Here is a 23,094-nt window from a genome sequence, read left to right on the forward strand (position 1 = left end):
ACCCCGCTCGGAAGCTACCAGTTTTCCGTGATGCCGTTCGGATTAAAAGGGGCCCCGGGAGTATTTATGCAGCTAATTAATGAGGTGCTGCACGACCTACTCTACCGGGGCGTCCTGGTCTACCTGGACGACATCCTCATCTACACCGAGACCCTGGCGGAGCACGTGAGCCTGGTGCGCACGGTGCTCCAGAGACTGCTGAAGGCACAGCTGTACGCAAAGCTCTCGAAATGTGAGTTCCATCGAGAGCAACTAGACTACCTCGGCTACCGAATATCCAGCCGGGGAATTGAGATGGACCCGGCGAAAGTAAGGGATGTCCTGGGCTGGGAAGCGCCGCGAACCCGGAGGCAACTCCAAAGCTTCCTAGGGTTTGCGAACTTCTATCGTCAGTTCATCCCGAACTTCGCCCAAATCGCCCTTCCCCTAACCGACCTGCTAAAAACCAAGGGCACTGGGAAACCCCCCAAGCCCAGCATGGCACTCGCGTGGACGGCAGAATGCCAGGGGGCGTTTGAGGAACTAAAACAGCGGTTCACCGCGGAGCCGATCCTGCGCCATCCCGACCCAGACCGGCGGTTTATAATCCAAGTGGATGCATCAGACGTGGCAACGGGAGCAGTCCTGCTCCAACCCAGCCCGGAGGGGGCCATCCACCCGTGCGCCTACGCCTCCCGCAAATTCACCGAGACGGAGAAGAGGTGGATGGTGTGGGAGAAAGAGGCGTACGCGGTCAAGTGGGCGCTGGCCACGTGGAGGCATCTACTGGAGGGGGCAACTGAACCGTTCGAGGTGTGGACGGACCATAAGAACCTCGAGGCCCTGAAGACCCCGCGTAAGCTATCCCCCAAACAGGCACGGTGGTCCCAATACTTCGGGAGGTTCAGGTTCACACTGAAACACATCCCCGGGAAGCGCAACTTCTTAGCGGATGGACTGTCTCGCATGCCCCAACACGCCAGCCTACGGGAGGAGATCGTGGACTCCGTCATCCCCGCCAGCAGGCTGGCTGCAAAGGCGGTGACCCGAAGCCAGACCAAGGGGGAGCGACGGGACGCGGCGTCTGAAGTAAGGCAAGGGTTCGCGGAGGCAGCGGAGCGGGACGGTTGGCTCAAGCAGAACCGAGAGGCGCTAACCGGCCAAGAGGGGTTGTGGTGGCACGAAGGAAAGCTGTACGTGCCCGAGGGTTGCCGACGGGAGGTCATGGAGAGAGCCCACGACAGCCGGAGCGCGGGGCATTACGGCTTCGTAAAGACACTCCACTTAATCCGGCGGCAGTTTTGGTGGCCCACGCTCCGGAAGGACGTGGAGGCGTACTCGGGGGTTGCCCGGTGTGCGCAACAGCGAAAGGAGCCAAAGGCAAACCTAGAGGCCTACTCCAGCCGGTAGCGGAACCCGACGGCCCTTGGCAAGAGGTCGCCATGGACTTCATAGTGGAGCTCCCGGAGAGTAAGGGGAAGACCGCCATTTGGGTGGTCACGGACTTATTCTCCAAACAAGCGCACTTTGTAGCGTGCCGGCGAGTCCCCACGGCCGAGGGGCTGGCGAAACTGTTCGTGCAACATGTCTACCGACTCCACGGCGCACCTCGACGTATCGTCAGCGATCGGGGCGGCAACTTCATCGCGCGGTTCTGGCGGGAGTTCCTGAAGCGGGTGGGGACGAAACAAGCCCTATCCTCCGCGGCGCACCCGCAGACGGACGGAGCCACGGAACGCCTGAACGGGGGGCTCGAACAGTACCTGCGCTGCTACGTGGGGCACCAACAGGACGATTGGGCGGAGCTACTACCATTCGCGGAGGTGGCATACAACAACGCCGTCCACAAGAGCACCGGGTTCTCTCCGTTCAAAGTAGCCACCGGGAGAGAATTCGTCCCCATGCCGGAGCTGCCTCAGCCGGAATCCCAGATCAACTCCCTGGACGCCTGGTTCGCCCAAATCAACGAGACCCGGCGAGCGGCGCACGCGGGATTGCAAAGAGCCAAAGCCGACTACAAGAAGCACGCGGACCGCAAGAGGCTCCCCGAGGAAAAGTGGAAAGTGGGGGACCAGGTGTATCTGTCAACCAAAAACCTAAAGACGCACCAGGCATCGAAAAAACTCAGCCCGAGGTTTGTGGGGCCGTTCCCCATTTCGGAGATCATCAATCCGGTGACCGTCAGGCTGACGCTCCCGAAAAGCCTCGGGAAGATCCACCCGGTGTTCCATTGCAGCCTGCTAAAGTTGCACCAGCCGGGGAACGCCTGGCACAAGGCGGAGGGAGTACCACCACCCATCATGGTCGGGGGGGAGCAGCATTTCGAAATCAACCGGATACTGGACGCCCGGAGGCACAAGGGGCAGACCCAGCTCCTAGTGCAATGGAAACATTTCCCCAAGTCTCACAGCGAATGGGTGAGTAAAACCCACATAAGGGCGCCGGACCTAGTGCGGGACTTTTACAGTAAATACCCCGGGAAGCCGAAATAGGACCGAGGGGGGGAGTTGTCAGGGGGGCGGCATGTCAGGTTCGGTCAGCACGAGGTTTCAGGGAAGCACGGGGCTGCAGGGAAGCTCGCAACCAGACCACGCGGAATCCACCGGCGGTAGCTAGCGGGGAAAAGAGGAACCGAAAGCGCCGCTAATTAACGAGCCACCTGCGGCCAGCTAAACAGGAAAACCGCAGCGGAAGCTTTTAATTACGAACTGATAACGGCGCGAGCAAGCAAGGAACGGGGCCGCAGGGCAGCGAAACAAGATCGCAACGCAGCACAGAACCCGCGGTCTGCACGTAGCAGGGAGGGGCCAACCCAGCCGGAGGGGGACTGGCAATCAAGGACAATGGACTCTGACCGACCCTGCCATCATGAACGATCAGGGGGGACATTGGGGGGCCTAATAGCCCACAGCCGCAACGCGATCACGAGGCGGGAAAAAGCGCGGGAAGGGGGGAATATAACAAGTGATGCAATTGTACCAAGCCAGTCCTGGCTTTGCTTGTGACTACTACGTTACGCATGAGTAAACCTTCTTTGTGAACCACACGTGTCACGAGAGTTTCTCTGTCGAACGGGGCAAATCTCACAGCCAGTACACACAAAAACTAGCAGGCAAAGCAGATAACAAGACCTGGCAATGGCCAAGAGAGGAAAGTTGAAGAAAGAGACAGAGGGACTAATTCTGACTGCATAAGACCAAGCCTTAAGAACAAATGCATATAAAGCCAGAATCAAGAAGACAGCAACAGACAGCAAATGCCATCTCTGCAAAAAGCTGGAGAAACAGTGGACCACTTAGTAAGCTGCTGCAAGAAGATCACACAGACTGACTACAAACAATGTCATGACAAAGTAGCAACAATGGTGCATTGGAATATCTGCAAGAAATACCATTTGCCTACAAGCAAAAACTGGTGGGACCACAAAACAAACAAAGTAATAGAAAATGAAGAGTGCTCTGGGACTTTAGAATTCAAACAGACAAGCACCTGCCACAAAACACCCCAGACTTAACCATTATTGGTAGGAAAGACAAAGAAGTCTGGATAGTGGAGATTGCAATACCTGGAGACAGCAGAAGAGAAAAGAAAGAATTGGAGAAAATCAGAAAATATAAAGACCTGCAAATAGAAGTAGAACAACTGTGGCAAAAGAAAGCAAAGATAGTACCAATAGTAATAGGCACCTTGGGTGCAATCCCAAAACATCTGGAGCCCCACTTGAACACCATCAGCATTGACAAAATCACCATCAGTCAATTGCCAAAGGCAGCTTTACTTGGAACAGTTTTTATCCTGCAACAATACCTTTAACACCATCAAACAACATCTACCTATCCAAGGTCCTTAGGAAGGACTCGATAGATGGATAAAAATGCCAAATTCAGTCTAAACATCTGGCTGACTGTGCAACCAACTATAATAATAATAGGCTGATTGTGTGATCAACAATAATAATTTATTAAACTTTTATGCCAACCAACTCTCAAAGACTCTGGGTGGCTCACAACAAAGGTCAAAAATGGAATATCCCCAGATCTGGGCAGTTCAATAGCCACTCAGTCTCAGCAGGATTGACTTGGAGATGGTTCCTCCCCATCCGAACCTGCACAGCCTCCAAGCACTGGAACAGAACCTTGACAGCCTCACTTGGCTGGCCCAGGGTCAAAAGACACAATTGGGTAACATCAGCATACTGATGATACTGAACCCCAAACCAGTGGATGACCACCCCAAACCAGTGGATGACCTCACCCAGCAATTTCATGTAGATGAAAAGGAGGGGAGACAGGGTAGAACCCATCCCACACAGGAGAGGCCTAGGGAGCGATCTGTTCCCCCCAACCAAAGCAAAGACTGGAACCAGCCCCGGAGAAGGGAAGAGAACCACCATAAAACGGTACCCCCAATCCCCAACCCACAGAGCTGGATCAGAAAGATACCATGGTCGACAGGATCAAAAGCCACTGAGAGATCAAGGAGCACAAGGATGGATACATCACCCCCATCCCAGTTCCACCACAGGTCATCAACAAGTGCAACCAAAGCTGTCTCAGTACTAAATCCTAGGTTGAAACCCAACTGAAATGGGTCTAGATAACCATTTCCTCCTGGGTTCTCATCAGCTGCAGATCAACCACCTTCTCAAAACCTTCCCCCAAAAGAGAAAGTTGGAGACTGGTCAGTAGTTCTCACAAACTGTTGGGTCCAAGGATGGCCTCTTGACAAGAGGACACACCACTGCCTCTTTCAAGACAGGAAGTATCACCCGCTCCCTCAGAGAGGCCAGCACCATGGCATGGATCCAACTGTGGGTCACCCCTTGGCCACTTTTAAAATCCAGGAGGGGCCCAGATTCAGTAAACAGGTGGCCAAGCTGACAGCACAGAGAACCCTGTCCACTTAATTGAAAGTTACTAGCTCAAATTCATCCTAAATCACACCCCCAGAATGTGCCCCAGGCAACTAAGCCTGCTTTGCCCAGTAAGAATCCAAGTTGGAGCAAATCTGAGTGACTTTATCCATCGGATAACCTGAATAATCCTCACAGTGGCCCAATAGGTATTCTGATGGGCCCTCCCTATCCAATAGGATGGGCAGAAGCCATTGATAACCTGGCCCTATGCCATGTAGGGCTTTAAAGGTGACAACCAGTACTTTGAATTGCACCCAGAACCCACTGGGAGCCCATGTAGCTCACATAGCAATGGTATTACATTGGTGTATTGTGCTGTACCTACTACCACATGAACTGTTGCATTTTGGATCAGCTGAAGCTTACAAAAGCTCTTCAAGGACAGCCCCATATACAACATGTTGCAATAGTCCAAACAGGAGGTGCCTAAGCGTTACTCAAGTAAGTGTAAGCAGTACCTCCCAATCTAGGAATGGGCACAACTGGTGCACAAGATGTAACTGTGCAAAGGCCCCCTTGGCCATAGCTGTCAGATTCAGCCTGCATGGCACAGCTAGGAACTTGCCCAGCCACACTTAGTCAGTTTCACCACTTGAGCGCTAGCAAGGGAAGGGGAAGTGAGAAACCGCAAACTGATTAATGGGCCAGCTGGCGCCGCTTAACTAAACCGCAAGCGGATACTTTGTGTCAACGCCAAATTGCCGCAGGCACTGTAGACAAAGGGGAGAGCAGCGGATTAGAGATAAAGCAATCAGTGTGTGATTGGGAACTCCCAGCTTGCGAGCAACAGACCACAACAACAACGTCATCGATAGAAAGCAATCAAGAACACAAAAGAGCTGGACTGAATCTGCCATTTGAGTAAAGGAGGGGATTACTGCGGGTAATCTGTAACCAAGCAACAGGGGCTAAGCATGGGAACGGGGAACTATAAATTATATTGTAAAATGTGCCAAGCCAGTCCTGGCTTTGTCTGTAATTACGTACGTTACGCTTGAGTAAACTTCTTTGCTGAACACACGTCACGAGAGTTTCTCTGAGTCGAATGGGGTAAACCTTACATAAAGCCAGGACTCACCTTTGAATGCTACCTGGTACACACCAAGGAGCACTCACCTTTTTCCCTGTAGCCAGAACCGGAGAGGAACCGATTGACGGCACCAGGAGATGGCCAGCGACGGGGAAGGTGCTAGCCAGCAGGGCAATGAGAAGCCCGGACCCGAAGGCGCGATGGCAGGACTGGCCCAGGGCAAGGGGCGCACGGGCTCAGCCGAGAGGGCGCCAGAGGACAGGTGGTCGTTTACCATGGGCGTGGGCCCTGACGGGTCGCCAGGATGGGGGGCCATGACAAGCGGTGGCTCGGGATACAAGACCTGGGAGCTGGAGGAACAGCTCACCCGACTGGAGGACAAGTTCAAACACCGGAAGCCGTCCAGGCGATGCTGCAGGCCATACTTCGGGGGGGCGTGGCCCCTACAGCAGAGACGCAGGTGGAAGAGAAATCGGGTGATGCCAGCGGTGGCCCAGCCGACACTGGGGATGCACCTCAGAGCAGGAGATCGACGGGCGGCAGACGCACTGAGACTCCGGGATCTTACCGGGAAGTTCTCGGGGGACCCCGAACAACTACCTTGCCTCCTGACGCAAGTGCGGAATTTCATGAAGCAGACTGGGCACCTGTTTGCCGACGATGAGGGGAGAGTCGCCTACGTGGCGGATTTGTTGGGGGGGCCAAGCCGCTGGTTGAGTAGTCCGATTGTACGATGCTGACGCGGCAGAGCTAAAGAGGTTCCCGGAGTTCATGCAGGCACTCCGGGATAGATTTGAAGACACGCTGAGTGCCAGGTGGGCCAGGGACGACATCCAACGCCTGAGGCAGAGGGAGAAGTCAGTGGCCAAGTACCCCTTGGAGTTCCAGCGCCTTGCTGAGAAACTGATTGGCCGGAGTCCCTGAGGGTGGACTGCTTCAAAAACGGCCTCAATTCAGAGGTTCTCAAGAGAGCGCTTGGTCGGGACGACCTGACCACACTAAAAGAGTGGATCTGGCTGGCCGGGACGGCAGAGGTGGCATGGCAGCAGATCAAGCAGAGAGCGAGGAACTGAGAGCTGACTAAAGACGAGTTGGGTGACGGGGCTGCAGCAGAGGTGGAGCAGCTGACAGCAACCCATGGGGGTATGGGAGGCTCCGAAGAAATCCCGCCTGTTTCCAGTGCGGGGGTCGAGGCCAACAGGTGGCACAATGCCCGATGGAGCAAGATGGGGTCCTGAAGACCCCGAGATGGCGTGCCCCTGACCAGCCACAGAAAGGAGCCGGGGCAGCAGCAGCAGAACACAGCGGGACCAGGTGGTCCACTCCTTAGACAGCGTTATCGGGGGAAGAGACGGAGCTGGTGGGAAACAAGTGGCGCCCGCACTGAATGGCGCCCGAGGGCAGAGGAGCCGAGGCGCGCAGATCCGATAGCAGACGAGGACTGCCCTCCCATGCAGGTGAGGGTACATAACCTTGGGGTAAGATCGGGGGCTGACGCATGATTGCAGGCACTACTGGACTCTGGGTGTACCTACTGCCTGATACACCCGGTGCTAGTATCGGGGCTAGGTCTCCAGGTGCGGAGACTCAAGGAGCCCATTGCATTCAGTCAGCTTGACGGCTCACTTGCGGGGGGGGCCGGCTCAGTATTACACCGAGCCGGTCTGAATGACTATCAGGGATCATCAAGAAGACCTGCAGTTTGTGGTGGTCCCAATTGCCAATTGCGTGGTGGTGCTTGGCTTGGCGTGGCTGAAGTGACGGAACCCGCTCGTCGACTGGGCGTCGGAGGGGCTGAGATTCAGAGACGCGGAGGAGTGGGAACAAGAGTGCCAGAAACGCCCACAGTCGACGATGAGGGGAGGAGTGGTCGTGGAGGAGAAGTCGGTGGAGCCGGAGCGTCTAGTGTGGGGACGCTAGCGAGCCACGACGGAAGCCACAGCAGCGGCAACAGTGAGGCCGGGATCCTGCGAGGTGGCGGCATCGGAACCAAGGGGCCCTAACACAACGGCAGCCTACCAGATGACTGCAGCGGGCGGTTCTGTGACGGGGAAGACGGCGGAACCGGAGGGCATTGAGAGCATCCCGCACCAGTACCGGGACTTGACGGCAGCGTTCGGCAAGGAGAAGTCAGATCAACTCCTGCCCCACAGACCCAGTGACTGCGCCATTGAGCTAGAGCCGGGGGCCAAGCTACCCAAGCCGAAGATGTACTCCCTGTCGGGGAAGGAGATGGGCGCCCTTCGGGAGTTTGTGGACAAGAATCTCGCATGGGGCTTTATCCAGCCCGTGAAGTCCCCACTGGCGGCCTCGGTGTTGTTCCGGGAAAAGAAAGACGGCTCGCTCCGAATGTGCATGGACTATCGGGGCTGAATGCCATAAGCACGGAATACAATTACCCTCTCCCCTGGATAAAGGACTTGTTATCCCACCTATCCAAGGGGAGGGTAATCACAAAACTGGACTTGCGCAAGGCGCACTTCAGGGTCAGGATCCGCGCAGATGAGTGGAAAACGGCTTTCAACTGCCCGCCTGGACGTTTCCTGTTCCGCGTGATGCCGTTCGGGTTAAAAGGGGCCCCAGGGGTATTCATGCAATTAATAAACAATAAAATAAACAACAACATGACCTACTTTATCGGGGCGTCCTGGTCTACCTGGACATCTTGATATATTCTGAGACCCTGACTGAGCACGTGAAATTAGTACGCACAGTGCTCCAGAGACTACTAAAATCACAGCTATACGCCAAGCTCTCAAAGTGCGAGTTCCATCAGGAGCAGTTGGACCACCTCAGCTATCGAATATCCAGCCGAGGCATCGAGATGGACCCAGCGAAGGTGAAGGATGTGCTGGGCTGGGAGGTGCCGCGGACCCGGAGGCAACTCCAAAGCTTCTTAGGGTTCGCGAACTTCTACAGGCAGTTCATCCCAAACTTCACCCAGGTCGCCCTCCCATTAACGGACTTGCTCAAGACTCGGGGCAGCAGGAAACCCCCCAAATCCAGCATGCCTCTTGCGTGGACCCCGGAGTGCCAAGAGGCGTTTGAGGATCTGAAGCGCAGATTCACGATTGAGCCCATCCTACACCACCCCGACCCAGACCGGCGGTTTGTGATTCAGATTGATGCTTCCAACGTGGCAGCGGGAGCAGTCCTGCTGCAGCCCGGACCTGAGGGGCCCATCCACCCATGCGCCTACGCCTCCCACAAGTTCACCGAGATGGAAAGGAGGTGGATGGTGTGGGAGAAGGAAGTGTTTGCAGTCAAGTGGGCCCTATCCACCTGGAGGCATCTGTTGGAGGGGGCAGCCCAGCCGTTCGAGGTGTGGACTGACCATAAGCACCTCGAAGTGCTGAAAGCCCCACGGAAGCTGTCGCCAAAGCAGGCACACTGGTCCCAGTACTTCAGGAGGTTTGACTTCACCCTCAAGCACATCCTGGGGAAAAGGAACTTTTTGGCAGATGGGTTGTCCCGAATGCCCCAGCATGCCAGCCAGCGGGAGGAGGTTGTGGATTCAGTCATCCCCACAAACCGACTGGCCGCAAAAGCAGTCACCCGGAGCCAAACAAAGAAGAGGGGAAGGGACACAGAACCAGGGCTCAAACAAACTTTCCAAGAAGCCGGGGAGCAGGACACTTGGCTCGCGGCGGACCAAGGTTCATTGACTGATCAGGGGGGCTTGTGGTGGCACGAGGACAAACTCTATGTGCCGGAAGGGTGCCGGAGGGAAGTCATGGAGAGACCCCACGATAACAAGAACGCGGGACATTATGGATTTGTAAAGACTCTCCACCTGATCCGGAGACAGTTTTGGTGGCCGACGCCATGAGTCAAACACATAGGTAGAACTCACAGTCTCGAGGTTCCAGTCCACTTGCCTGGGAATCACTGGATCACTCAGCCCAGATAACTGGACAAGATTAAGCCCGTCATTTCCATAGGACCAGCACAGCTGGAGATCAGCTCTGAGTAATTTTATCTGACAGATGCTTGACATAACACATGCAGTGGCCTTGCAGGAATTTCCCCAAACCCTCCTTACCCAGAAGGGACCAAGTTACCCAAGTTACCGAAAACAGGGTCCTCAGGGGACTATCTGTGGATGCAGTAAGAGCAGAGAAATACAGTCAGGTCCAGAAATATTGGGACATCGACACAATTCTAACATCTTTGGCTCTATACACCACCACAATGGATTTGGAATGAAACAAACACAATGTGCTGTAACTGCAGACTGTCAGCTTTAATGTGAGGGTATGTACATCCAACTCAGGTGAACGGTGTAGGAATTACAACAGTTTTCATATGTGCCTCCCACTTGTTAAGGGACCAAAAGTAATGGGACAGAATAATAATCATAAATCAAACTTTCCCTTTTTAATACTTGGTTGCAAATCCGTTGCAGTCAATCACAGCCTGAAGCCTGGAATGCATAGACATCACCAGACGCTGGGTTTCATCCCTGGTGATGCTCTGCCAGGCCTCTACTGCAACTGTCTTCAGTTCCTGCTTGTTCTTGGGGCATTTTCCCTTCAGTTTTGTCTTCAGCAAGTGAAATGCATGCTCAATGGGATTCAGGTCAGATGATTGACTTGGCCATTCATAACATTCCACTTCTGTCCCTTCAAAAACTCTTTGGTTGCTTTTGCAGTATGCTTTGGGTCATTGTCCATCTGTACTGTGAAGCGCCGTCCAATGAGTTCTGCAGCATTTGGCTGAATGTGAGCAGATAATATTGCCCGAAACACTGCAGAATTCATCCTGCTGCTTTTGTCAGCAGTCACATCATCAATAAATACAAGAGAACCAGTTCCATTGGCAGCCATACATGCCCACGCCATGACACTACCACCACCATGCTTCACTGATGAGGTGGTATGCTTAGGATCATGAGCAGTTCCTTTCCTTCTCCATACTCTTCTCTTCCCATCACTCATCTTGGTCTCATCTGTCCATAGGATGTTGTTCCAGAACTGTGAAGGCTTTTTTAGATGTCGTTTGGCAAACTCTAATCTGGCCTTCCTGTTTTTGAGGCTCACATTTTGTGGTGAACCCTCTGTATTCACTCTGGTGAAGTCTTCTTTTGATTGTTGACTTTGACACACATACACCTACCTCCTGGAGAGTGTTCTTGATCTGGCCAACTGTTGTGAAGGGTGTTTTCTTCACCAGGGAAAGGATTCTTCGGTCATCCACCACAGTTGTTTTCCGTTGTCTCCCGGGTCTTTTGGTGTTGCTGAGCTCACCGGTGCGTTCCTTCTTTTTGAGAATGTTCCAAACAGTTGTTTTGGCCACGCCTAATGTTCTTGCTATCTCTCTGATAGGTTTGTTTCTTCAGCCTAATGATGGCTTGCTTCACTGTAGTGACAGCTCTTTGGATCTCATCTTGAGAGTTGACAGCAACAGATTCCAAATGCAAATAGCACACTTGAAATGAACTCTGGGCCTTTTATCTGCACATTGTAATTGGGGTACTGAGGGAACATCACACACCTGGCCATGGAACAGCTGAGAAGCCAATTGTCCCATTACTTTTGGTCCCTTAACAAGTGGGAGGCACATATGCAAACTGTTGTAATTCCTACACTGTTCACCTGAGTTGGATGTACATACCCTCAAATTAAAGCTGACAGTCTGCAGTTAAGGCACATTGTGTTTATTTCATTCCAAATCCATTGTGGTGGTGTATAGAGCCAAAGATGTTAGAATTGTGTGGATGTCCCAATATTTCTGGACCTGACTGTAAGTATATTTCACCACCCTCATCACCATAAGGTAGTCCTTAATACAGGGTCTTACATGTGCTTGGTCAGGTTCACTCTTCATCTTTCTCCAGTGGTGCTCTGGGCATTTCTTAATGCTGCTTCATCTCCCAGAGTTCTTCTGAGAACCAGGGGACTCCCTGGGATACCCTCACATAGAGTCCAATCCAAGGCTGTTGTTACTTGCTCATTCCATGCAGCATCTCAGTTGAAGTGTGTACCAGAGCTTTAGGAACTATCCTAAATTCCCTCTGAAACCCTCTGGGTCCCTCAGGTACCTGGGCAGTCTGACCAAATAATTACTTCGCCACTGCAGCATGGGGCAGAACACTCCAAGGCTAGCAGAGAGTGATCCACCCATGACAAGGGACTGATGACAATATCCCTCAACTCCAGATCACATTACCATCCCCAAGACAAAAACCAGATTTAGAGTCATTCACTCACTCTCTCACAAACACATACACTGTGAGTTGGACCATCAATAACTTGGACCAGGTTCATAGTTGCCATGGTGTCTGTGAACTTCAGAGCCACCTCTGACTCTGGGCCCAGCAAAGGCAGGTTGAAATTCCCCAGAACCATGAGCCTGGGAAATTCCACTGCCAGCCCAGCCACAGAGTGAAGCAGCTCCAACAAAGAGGCTGCTGTGTGGCAGGGAGGCTGGGACACAAGCAGCAATCCCCTCTGTTCCTTATAACCCAATTTCATAAATAGGATTTTCACATCCAGCTGAGCCAGAAAGGGCAAACTTGACTGGCTGGTGGTTTTCTGCAAACTAGATTGCAAACATGTACACTTTCCTGTTCTCGTAGCATCTGATGACTTAGTGGATCTGAACATACTATAGTCAAAATTGCCTGGGTCATCTTGAGTTCACTTAAACTGGATTTAGCAGGTTTGGGAGATGGAAAAGCTGTTTGTCTGGAAGAGTCAGGCCATGGTCAGCACATATGATCTCCCAGTTTGCCTCTCTACAAGCTTTTTCTGTTTGTCCACCCTGAGTTACTGTATATATTTCAAAAGATCCAGATTGCTTTCAGTTGTCTCCATTCACATTAATAGTGTATTCTAGTTTTTTTCCTATCATTTTTATCATACCAGCAAACATGTCCTCTTAACTGAATGGCAGAGGAGAAATGGGACAAACATATTCTATCCCCACATTTGGCTGCCTCAGGAGTATGTTTCTGAGAGGGTACCATAGCGCAGGAAGTCAGTAAAGTATGTGAATAAATCGTTTTAATCCAATGTGAAGAACGCAGCATTCTTTATTTACTTAGGAAATAAAACCTGCTCAGTAGAGTCTTTAAATAGGGTCCGCAAGGTGCAGGAGGCAGGAGAACATGATGGAATGCTGAAAGGGCCTTGGGAACCCAGAGGAGGTAGCAGGACAGTTCAGGGAGGAAAGAGAAGAGATTCTAGAGTCCAGGGGAAGGAAGAACCTAACAGTATCTTGAAAGCCTGCTAAAGCAATTCTCCAGCTCAACCTACACCTAGAGTAATTAAAGCAGAGTTGCTTCCCTGGACTCTTCTCTAACAGCCTCCTCTGTGCTCCCCAACTCTGTTAAACGTTCTATCACAGATAGGCCACAAAGTAGCTGCCTGTACTAGGCACATTTCCCACAACTGTGGGGAAAGCAAGGCTCCCCCCAATACTGCTGAGCATCATCTCCCAGCAGCCCCAGCTGGGGATGGTAGGTTACTCAATGGATGACTCCAAGGCTAAGAGGAAAAAAGAGGCTGCTTCTGAAACCAAAAAAGCTCTGAGATTTTCAAAAGCAGGAGCTGATATCCCTGCAGGAGACTTTCTTCTGAATGACAGTGAGTAATGAATTAGCAAGTAATGGACTGAATACAGCAGCAAAGTGAAGTGTTGGGGAAATTACTAGTTTAACAAAGAAAATACAGACAAAAAAGAAAAAAAGAAAAGGCAGATTGAACACAGGGTGTCTAACCCATTATCTTAAATGTCTCTATGCTAATGCACAAAGCATGGGTAACAAGGGAAGAGAACCAGATGATAAAACAGGGATAACAGAGACACGGTGGGATGAATGTCACCAGTGGAACATTGGACTTGACAGGCACAACCTGTTTCACAAGAGGCAACACAAGAGAGGAAATGGTATGCCAGAGTATACCAGGAATACCCTCCCCTGTACACAGATCCACCTGCACTGATCCAAGGACTAATGGGAACACAAGTACTGAAAGCATCTGGGCAAAATATAGAAGGGATCTCTTGCTCAGAGTCTGCTACCCACCATCAACTGAGACAGAAGCTCTAGAGGAAGGTCTATTAAAGCAGGTAACTGAAGTCTCAACCAAGTGGTTATGATGGGTAGATTTCAACTCTCCACACATTTGTTGGAAGATTACTTCTGCCAAACACAAATTGTCAGTTAAATTTTTAAACTTGTGTTGGTGATAATTTTCTCTCTCAGAAGGTTAAGGCTACCTTGGATTTGGGCCTCGCTAACAGAGAGGAGTTGACTGAAGATATTAAAGTGGTTGAGTACAAGGGATCACACACTGATTTTATAAAAAGCTTGGTTAAAAAAAAAGGCAAACACAAACCATGGATTTTAGAAAGGCTGATTTTAATAAACTAAGAGAAATAGCAAGGAAAATGTTATTAGAAGAAAAACTTAAAGGCAAAGGTGATGTAGCCTGCTGGGACATCCTGAAAAGTGAATTAAGGATAATGCAGTCCCAAACAATACCATACCAGCTTGGAAGAAAACTAGGAGACATCTAAAGAAGCCAATGTGAATGAATCAGCAGCTTGTGAAGGAGCTAACCCCCCCCCCCAAAAAAACATGATTACTAAAAAAGGAAGGAAAAGCTAATGACTGAGGAAGTTGACAAAGCTTCTACTGAGAAATGTAGGAATGAGGTCATGAAAGCAAAAGCAGAAAATGAGGTAAGGCTAGCAAGAAAGGCAAAATCTAGCAAGAAAAGGTTCTTCAAATAAGTTAACAGCAAGAGAAAGACAAAGGGCTCACTTAACAGATGACCAAGAAGAAAGAGAAGAACTCCACTCCTTTTCTGTTTTTGTGTTTACTCCCAAAAGAAATAAGTGATCTGAGTACATGATTTGTGATCTGGAACAATGTGGGATGGGTGGTCCCACTACCAGCTGGATTTGTCATTGGCTGAACAATCGTACTCATGCATGGTCTTCAATGAATCTATGTCTACATGGAAGGAGGTATGCAGTGGGGTACCCCAGGGTTCTGTTCTGGGTCCAGTGCTCTTCAACATTTTCATGAATGACTTAAGAGATTTTAGAAGGGATGCTCATCAAATGTTCAGGTGATATAAAGCTGAGAAGGACTGCTAATATATCAGAAGATAGGCTCAAAGTTCAAGAATATATTGGTAGTCTTGAATATTGGGCCCTATCTAACACTGAAACCTTATGAAAAAGGGCTTTCAGTTTCCCTTATCTTTATTTTCTTATATTTGAAAGCCAAAGGGATAACAAGGAAACTGATGTTCATGAACCTTCACACATTTCCCTCATCTCTGTTATGTTGAAAGGCTTTAGGCAGACATCCTGTCTCCTTAAGTGTCAAGGCCATAAAGATATGGGAGTGACCCCAATATGCATTCTAGGAAACAATAAAATTCAGAAGATCAGAGGGGGGTGCCCCCGAACTCTGACTAGTAACCAATAGGTCATCAGGAAGATATGTTTCCCCCAGTAATGAGGAGGATCCAAAACTTATGCCAATTTCAGCCAATCATTTGTTAATTTCTGTATCTCTTTGTAAGAAACATGTATAAAAACATCTTCTTTGGGTGTGACCGGGGTTCTTCTCTGTCTCAAGGGGAGACCCCAGCTGACTCTATTGGCAGGCTTTCAATAAAACTTTAAAATCTCAGCTGGTATTTTCATGTCTGATCTTCTGCTGGACTGAATCCGAATTAAGGAGAGTCAAAAACTCTCAAATTTAGCTAACAGAAATGGGGGCTTGTCCGGGATTGTGTTAAGTGTCCGGTGGTCCTGAAAGTGGGGGAGGCCCTTTGGGCCCGGTAACCCCTAAGGGACCCACAAAGGGAGGATCTGATGATTCCTGACTGGGAATTTCCCTTGAGCTGTGCCAGAACAGGTGAGTACAGTTGGGTACTCCAGTGGTTTTTCCGGTTGAAAGGAAAAACCAGGTGGTCCGGTTAAAAGGAATGATGTGTCTATCTATTGTCTTGCCTCCCAGGGGCGACCAAGCTAAATGGGATATAGACGCCCCAATTTTGGCATGAGGTCTGAGACCAATGACTGCCAGAGTTGAAAGCATGTGTTCCGTTCGCCAGTAGCGTGTCCCACCTCGCTGCAAGTGACGGTGTGTGTATGTGAGTGAAAGCAAGTCGGACCAGTAGAGGAAAAATCCTAGCGCTAGGTGTGCAGAAGACTTCTGGCATGGGCAGTAGTGTCAGTAAGCCACACCCTCACAGGGGGATGCCTCTTGGGTGTGCAATTAAGAATTGGCGAGCTCTGGGAGATTCCCGGTCCGGGATGATGAAAGAAAGATTAATTTATCTTTGTAACAATGATTGGCCATCTCAAAAGGAAATTTTCCCTCTGTGGCCAGAGGAGGGAAGCTTAGAGGCAGAGAACATTGGGGCACTGATTGATTGGTGCAGACTAACTCCAGGCAAAATAGAAAGAGGAGATTTGGCATATGCAGGATGCTTTGCGTCAATAATGAACCCAAAACCCAGTGATGGGACTATGCTAATGGTTCAGCAGAGACCTCTGAAACTCCATAATCCCTATGGAGATGCAAACTCTGAGGAGCCAAAAAGGATCCTTTATGGGTCTCTTGAAAGCATTCTGCCAGCATACCCCACAATCCCGACTGCACCCCCGGCTCAGGCTGCTTTAACGGACCAGCAATGGGGAAGAGCCGGTGCGAAAGTAGGACAGAGTGCCTCAGGCATGGGGGTTCGACGGTCCCCTGCTCATCTTCCTCTTCCTCAATGGTGCAGTTACCAGTCAGAGAGAACAGGAAGGGGGGGTTTCCTCCAGCCACCTGGGCAGGGAAGATTTTCCACCTCCCCGGAGGATTTATTTTCCTCCATGGAAGAGACAGAAATGAAGGAAAAAGGAAAGCAGGAACCAGGGGCGGGTTCTCCCACAGTCGCCAGAAGTAAAAAGGCCCTTATGAAGAAGAAAGGAAAGGAGGGAAGTGAGGAAGAATGGGACAAGAGGGAGGCAAGAATGCTCCCTTTGAGAGAACAGGTGGTGGTGAAACCTAACAGTGAAACCTCTAAAGCCTATGTATATGTACCCTTTTCCACAGCAGACCTCTTTAATTGGCAAACTCATACGCCCTCTTATTCTAATGACCCAGAATGGATGACTCAATTGTTTGCAGGGATAATGCTCTCTCATCAGCCCACTTGGGGAGATGTAATGCACCTATTGAATGTTCTCTTCACGGAGGCGGAGAAGACCTTAATTTAGGAGGCTGCCAAAAAGTATGGAAAAGATAAATGGAAGACTGATAATAATCAAACTTATATACCGGTAGAAGACATAGTGAGGGACTCAAAGTCGGTTTGGGATCAGGGCCAGACTGAGGAACACCAAAGGTTTTTGTCCCGCTTCCATGTGTTCTTGAGGGGCTCCGAAAGGGTTTCCCAAAACAGCTGGCTAGCCACAAAGTTTATGAGGTCTTTCAGAAAGTGGATGAAAATCCAGCTGATTATCTCGAATGCATTATGCGGGCCTACCAGCAATATACAAATTTAGACCTGGAGAGCAAAGGGGCAAAAACCATGCTTAATTCTGTATTCATTCAAAATTCAACCCCTGATATTAACAGAAAATTGAATAAGATGGATGGGGCTCTAACTGCCCACATACATACTTTAGTTGAAGTGGCTTTCAAAGTCTTTAATCACAGACCTCAGGAGGTACAAAAGAAATGGGCAAAAGACAAGAGGTCCTTCATCGCTGCCATGCGGGGCATTGATGAAGAGGCAGACAGAGGTAGAGGGAGGGGCAGGGGCCGAGGAGGAAGGCCCTCCCTAAGAAGAGATCAGTGCAGGATCTGCAAAAAGATGGGGCACTGGGGTAGAGACTGCCCGGAAAAAGGAAGAGGCGCCCAGCTAGCCCTTAGAACTGAAGACAGTGCCTGACGGGGTCCCGGGGGCTTTACTTTACCACCTGGGGACCCTGTGGTAGAATTAATGGTGGGGGAACAACAACTCAATTGTCAGTAGACACAGGTACCACGTATTCTGTTTTGACTGAAATCCCCCGAACAAAACCCACTTTATCAATGGCTAAAGGGAAAACAGTAGTGGGAAAGCTACTCTGGGAAAACAGAAAGGGTGTCCTTGATGGAATCTGTGCCTATAGAAGTCAACAGGAAAAGGCTGGAACATTAGTTCCTCTATATGGACAAACGCCCCGCCAGTCTTTTGGGACAAGACTTATTGATGAAATTACAAGCTAAAATTGAGTTCTCTGATGATGGCTGTACTATCCAATTTGGGAATCCTGAGGCACGCAATTTTATTTTAACACTTAAAAGCCAGCCGTGCTCAACTGGATTAGATGAAATTATAGATCAGGTTGTCCCCTGGGTGTGGGCACATGGGTTTCCAGGACGGGCAAAAAGAGCCACCCCAGTGAAAGTACAGTTGAACACCTCAGTATGCAATTCAATACAGATAATCCTTGCTTACTGACCACAATTGGGATTGACAGCTCTGTCGCTAAGCAAAGCAGTTGCTAAATGGAAAACCATGTAACCACAACACTCCCCCCTCCCTTTGGAATGCTCACCCCAGCCCTGGGATAGCCAGCTAGCAGCTCCTGCCTGTAACTGACAAGACTAATCAGTTTCACACTTTCAGCTTTTGTTTGCCTACTTTACTTCAGCTTCCCTTTTCCCCCACTCCCCCACCCTTTGGAATCTGCTGGAATAATTACTAAGAAGGTAATTAATGTTTGACCTTAATTGGAGAGGAAGGGATTACAAGAGACCAGGCAGGCATACAATGAGGAATACACATCGAAAAGAATGTGGTGGGATCCATGAGCGCATTATGTAAACAGCCAAATATATTCCTCATTGTGTGCCTGCTTACTCTCTTGTAATCCCTTCCTCTTCAATCTCTCTGCTTTGTGAGGAGGGGAGAAGGAAAAAACTGGGTCAGATGCAGGAGAGATTGCTTACAGAGATTGCTTTTTTTTTCTTTTTTCCCTCCTTGCTTGTTTGAGCAATCTCTCTGCTCTGCGAGGGGGGGAAAAGGAAAAAACAGGTTGGGCACAGGACAATGTGTACTGACTGTAATGGTGATCACGTGACTGAGGGATGCTGTGAAGGTCATAAATGTGGGCATTGGTCATAAAGTTATATTTTAGCACCACTGTTAATTTTGAACAGTTGCTGAACAAGGCAGTTGAGAAGCAAAGTCTACCTGTAGTGAGAAATGAAAGGTTCTGTGCTTAGGTGGAAAAAATAAGATGCACAAGTACAAGGTAAGCAATACCCAGCTTGGCAACAGTACTTGTGAAGGGATCTGAGCATTTTGATAGACCACAAATTAAACATGAGCCAGCAGTGTGGCGCAGCTGGCAAAAATTATTTTCATTTTGTTCTCCACCCAGAATTCTTTCTGGTAGATGGGCAGCTATATAAGTTTGTTTAATAAATAAATAAATAAATTTAAAAGCCAGTGCAACCTTAAAGTGCATCAAGAGAGGTATAATGTCAAGATGGCAAGGAGAGAACATTCCACTGAATGCTACACTAGTCAGACCACACCTGGAGTACTGTGTCCAGCTCTGGTTACCACAATATAGAAAGGGCACTGTGGAATTAGAGAGAGTGCAGAGAAGAATGACAGATGGTTTGGAGACTAAATCCTATGAAGAATGGTTAGTGTATTTAATGTGTAAATGTGTTTTTTATAAATTTTAACTGTATATTTATTTATTGTTTTAATATGCTGTAAGCCGCTCAGAGTCCCCCATTGGGGGGAGATGGGCGGGGATAAGTCTGATGGATGGATGGATGGATGGATGGATGAACTGGGTATATTTAGCTTAAAAGAGAGAGAAGTCAGCAGTATAAGACAGCTGCTTGAAGGGTTAATGCACTTCTGGGCTACATTATTCCTCTTATTAGTCATTATTCCTCTCTACTTAGTGCTGGTAAGACCATACTGCGTATGGTCCTGTGTATGATTCTGAGCACCACATTTTCAGAAGACTGTTCACAGATTAGAGAGGGTTCAGAGCATGTCCCCTGAAGACAGGCTGAAGAAACTTGGGATGTTAGTCTGGAAAAAGACAACTAGGGGAAGACTGATAGCTGCATTCAGTACATAAAGCAAAACTAAGGAAAAATGACTAAGAATTATTTTTCACGGCCAGAGAAATTAGGTCTAGAAATAACAGGTATAAGTTGCAGCAACCTAGGCAACCTAGATTTCATTTCAACGTAAAGAAAAAATTCATGACTGTAAGATCTGTACAACAGTGGAAGATTGTGGAGTTTATAAATTTATTAAGATTATGGAGACTATGAGTTCAGCTCTCAAGGTTTTTAAGAAGAGGCTGAACAGCAACCTTTGGAGGATTTTTTTATATATATATATATATATGTATATTACTGTGTGTTGGACTAGATGATCCTCGTGTTCCCTTCCAACCATAATTCTATGATTACTGGGAATCATAGAAAGACATCTACAGAAAAAATTCTGTGTGACCTCTGGAGAAGAAAATGAGAGCCTCCCCGGCCCTCATCACACAAGAAAAAGGACCACTGGGCCAGAAGACAGCAGGGAAAAGCTGATACAGATGGTAGAAGCTAACTGTACTGTAGGCATCTCCCTGCTCCCAAGGTATGGAAAATTAGGGAGTACAGGAGATTCTTCCTTCTGCCCATCATCCAGCTGTAGACATAACCTGGCCAAATTGGCATGAACCCTAACCCTGGTGCCACACCTCTCAGTTAGGCAAAGGCCCAAGTCTGCTCTGGCTGAGCACAGTGACTGCTGCAGAAGACTCCCTTCCCTTGGCAGGAGGTGCCAAAAACCCTTTCCAACTATCTGCTGTGGTTAATGCCATGGACTTCCTGAGGCTGGAGCACACCCCACATTTGCATATGTCCTCTGCCCTTGCAAGGCCTGCAGCTTCACTTCAGGCATCTTGTTTAAACCACACAGGTTGGAAATTTTCCCAGAATTTCAGTGTGTCTGCAGTAACAGATCACATTCCTAGCAAAAAAGGCACGACCACAAACCAAATGTGCTGATACTGATTTTTTAAATTGAACTAAGATCTCTCTTACTCCTTCTCCAAACCAACTTCATGCCCAGAAAATGTTAGAAAGAAGGAAAAAAAGGGCACGGAGCCTCTAAAAATGTGCAAAGAATATTTTCATCCCTTTCAAGATATAGCCCAACTTTTGAAGATGTTGCCTAGTCTCAAGAAAGAACCCCACCAATTGCTCTGAGCAACACTAGCAGTGATTTTGAATGGTTCAGGATTCATGCAACCTTCAAGAATGGCTGGAGGGAACTATGCAGGAGGATTAGGGCACTCAAGGGAAAGCGAAAACTGAAGCTGGCCCAAAGAGCAAGCATCCATTAGCAGATGTTGCCTCCAAGTGGCCAGAGAGGGACAAACTTAGCCCTGCCAAATATTGAGAACTAATGACAGAGGTGCTTTGCACCTGAGAAAAAGACTGGGTGGCACAACCTGATTCTAACCCTAACTCTTGTGCATAGGCTGCCCAGGTGAGGATTTGCATGCTTTGTGACCCCTGGCAGGATCAGCCCAAAACAGATTCCAGTCCTGGAGGCAGCTTCCTCCTGCCTGCTCAGAAGCCTCTTCTGACCAAGAGTGGGCCAAGGTTGCCCTCTGGTGGCAGAGGGTGCTCACAGCTTCCCGGCTCTTCTGGACTATGCTCCTTGAGGAATCCAAATGAGAAGTGTCTGGACCAGCAAGGCTATGTCAGTCATGGCAAGTGGCTCTGCTTGTGGCCAGCCAGCCCACTCAGTTCTCTATGCCCATGACCCCAGGCTATCCTGAAACATCAGCCTGAGTGGCCACAGTGCATAATGGCAGGTTTTGCCCACTCCACTGTAAAAGCTGTGTGCCTGAAGGCCCCCTCCTTAGATGCCTGACCGTTATTTGCTCTGCTGACTGGTAGTCCCGAACTGCCTGTTAATATCCAGGCTCTGTCCCTAGAACCTGTCCATTTTGCTCCCAATTTACCAAATCCTGACTTTGGGAAAGTTTTTAGGAATCCCAAGAAGCCACCCCTCCCAGAGCAGAAAATAAGAAGAGCTACTTCCTCCTCCGATTTGCATAAGGTACTCTGAACAATGGAAAGGCTCTGGGTTCTGGATTAGCAGCTACCTGACCGAGCACAAGGGGGCCACTAGAGAAAAAAAAATGATGCTCCAAAGGCCACATTAGGATAGCACAAGAAGAAGGGCAAAAAAGGAGATAGTCATTTATCAACCAAGCAATTGTAATCCCAAACTGTGCATCTATGCAAAGGAGCTGTGGATGATATTATTGCACTTCAAATATTTTAAATCACAAAAGATGAAGAGGCAGAACTAAGGCTTTCTGAATCACCCAGGCCTCTCCTCTGAAAAGGAAGCAACCATTGCCTGCATTTGAGGTCCGTCTCCCTGCAAGACCTTTCTCCTGTTCCAGCCACATTTCACTCTAGCTCTGGGGGCCACAGACTGCTAGGAGAGAGAAGAGAAGCCCAAGTGCTTAAGGCTGCACAAGCGGCTTTCAGTCTTCAGCGTTTAAACTAGCTTTCCTTTTTTCAAACTACTGTGCCCTTCAGTTTTCTGTCAAAGTATCAGGAAACCGCACAGAATTACTTTATTAGACTTACACTGCTGGCAAATCACAGACGTAAACAACACGTCCACCTCCTCCCCTCGGTGTCTAACCCAGCTATTGACCCTATTTCGGCCTCCCCAAAGAGCCAGCACGGCAGAGGTACGCTTCAGAAAGGGTCGCATTTATTGCCTATCCGCCTCCGGGAAAGCCAGTTCCAGATGCCGCTGCAAGGTCTCGCAGGCACCATGCCACCAAAGGGTACTCTCCTAATTTGGGGGTAGAGGACATATGAAAGAGAGGGGTCGGGGGTCTCTCTGCCTTGCTTCCTTCCCCGCACCCCAAACTTTATCAGCCAGCAGGAAAACAGCCACCGCTGCTGCCCTCAACGAAGGATGCTTCCGGGGTTGGGAAGAAGGCCAGACTGCCAGGCTCGGGGCTCGGGCGCCTGCCGAAGCGCCCCGCGGCCTCCTGCGAACGTCCCCAGGGCCGCTCAACGCGCCGTCCGGGCGCACCAAGCCGCGCACTCGCGCCAGGTTCCGCCGCGCGTTTCGCCCCCAGCCTCGCGCCGCCTCCG

The 23,094-nt window shown here is 49.6% G+C and overlaps 1 protein-coding gene across 1 annotated transcript in view; it reads right to left on the reverse strand.

Moving 5' to 3' along the window:
* The window catches only part of LOC112542916 (uncharacterized), a 69,990-nt gene that overhangs the window by 46,090 nt on the left and 806 nt on the right, over window positions 1–23,094 (reverse strand). The gene's annotated exons all lie outside the window — the stretch shown is intronic.

The sequence above is a fragment of the Python bivittatus genome, unplaced genomic scaffold (genome assembly GCF_059951505.1).
Source record: "Python bivittatus isolate LINGU-HERP-01145 unplaced genomic scaffold, Pbiv_v1 ctg000680_np1212, whole genome shotgun sequence".
Taxonomy (NCBI): domain Eukaryota; kingdom Metazoa; phylum Chordata; class Lepidosauria; order Squamata; family Pythonidae; genus Python; species Python bivittatus.